Source organism: Pygoscelis adeliae, unplaced genomic scaffold (assembly GCF_000699105.1).
Source record: "Pygoscelis adeliae isolate BGI_AS28 unplaced genomic scaffold, ASM69910v1 Scaffold1000, whole genome shotgun sequence".
NCBI classification, from domain to species: domain Eukaryota; kingdom Metazoa; phylum Chordata; class Aves; order Sphenisciformes; family Spheniscidae; genus Pygoscelis; species Pygoscelis adeliae.
In genome coordinates this window covers 114,116-115,873 of record NW_008823952.1, presented here as the reverse complement: position 1 = coordinate 115,873, position 1,758 = coordinate 114,116, and positions in this window count along the sequence as shown.

The window sequence follows — 1,758 nt, the reverse complement described above, 5'->3', positions numbered from 1 at the left end:
CAGGGACCCCGGGCTACCTGTATGAACTCACTGCAGGCGCAGTTCCTCTCCTGTTCCAAAAGTGAGGTGTTCTTACCCAGAAAACCCAACAGAAACATTTACGTAGTAAACAGTCGAGCCTAGAGACAAATAAAGCTGCAACAAGGGGGTGGGAAAAAAAGGATCAAGTGTTCTTATCTGAGCCACAACTAATCAGTTACACATGAAGCATTATTGCCATTTTTAATAAAATGCTTCTATTCAATATTGTTTACTATAAAGAGCCCATAGTTACATTCAGTTGAACAATGCACACATACGCCTTAGTCTTTAAGCTTAAGCCTCAAACTAGGGCGTATTTTTCAAGAACTATACAATGACATTACCTCACTGACTCACTCGGCTCCCTTACAGGTCAGACCTCAGTTATCTCAGCAACAAGATACTGTGAAATATGTTTCCCAGAGCTTGGGGACACAGTCACACAAAATTCTTTGTACTCATGTTTTTTTGATAGAAAAAGTGATTTGCACAAACAAATTCATAACATGCATGTTAAGAAACTTGAGTATTAAATCCACAAAGGGGCAGCGGATTTTATATTCAGAGAATTACTTACATAATATAGAAAACTTCACTCTGTAACACTGAAGTTTAAGCTATTAGAGAAGTTTGGTAAAGATTAGCATGATGTCACAGCCAGCCATTCCAGCAAAGGGATTTAATTTTTTTTAAAGTATGCACTACAATATATTGCAGGGTCAAACTATAATGGGCTTTCAGTATCACAAGAAACAAGTTTCAGAAAATACAAGCAAATACTTAAAACATTCAGCAAATTCTTAAAAAAAAAAAAAGCTATTTCATATTACATTTTGAGCAACACGAGATGTTCTTCAATTCTTTGTTATCACGGAGTACCCAAAACCAAACACCAGACAGTATTATCGCTTTAGTTAAATGTTTACAGAAAATATATCTGAAAACCATTTTACAAAAAAACCCCCAAACAACCCAGCTAACATTAAAAGTTTAATTACAAACAAATTGTGTTAAGAAAGCCTCTCCATCTGGAAAAATATTGAGCACCGTATACCAATGTGGGCAGTGGGGGCCGACAGCACCCAGCGCAGTAAATGAATTCCTAATCTTCAAAATAGTAAATAGGTCTCCTTTATACACTGCATGTTCCGGCACAAAGTGAGAGAGTAAAGAAAGATGTCACTGAAACTTGATTCTCCGTAAGTTTTAATACTAGGAGATTATTGCAACCATGCAGTAAGCCCTCCCGAGAAGCCACTGATCGTGGCATCAAGTTCTGTACCCTGATGGAAGGAGGAAATTTAAAGATATGCAAAACAGAGCTACCTGCTCTGCAACTTTCACCCTCTACCTCAGATCCATCCCTCGCGCTCCGGCTTCACAAGGGAACTTTACAACAAAGCTATATTGAGAACAGCATTTTAAGCACTAGGAGACAAAGACATACCCATGCAAAAAAGGAAACAAAAAAAGGCGCATGCTCTGTCCCGATTATGGCTATGCAAAAGAACTTATTCAGAAAGTGGAAAGAACACCGGGTATGCCTTCGTTATGTATCCAAAGCTCCCTCATCTCCCCCACCCCAGGACCACTGGCTGTGCCCAGAGTTTCTCCCCCCCCACACGCGTCCTTAGCTCAGAAACTACAGAGAAGAGGCCCCAAGAAGGAAAACCCTCCCGAGGGGGATCACCTCCGACGAGCAAAGGGTCCCCCCCCGGGGTCAGGCGGGGGATCCCC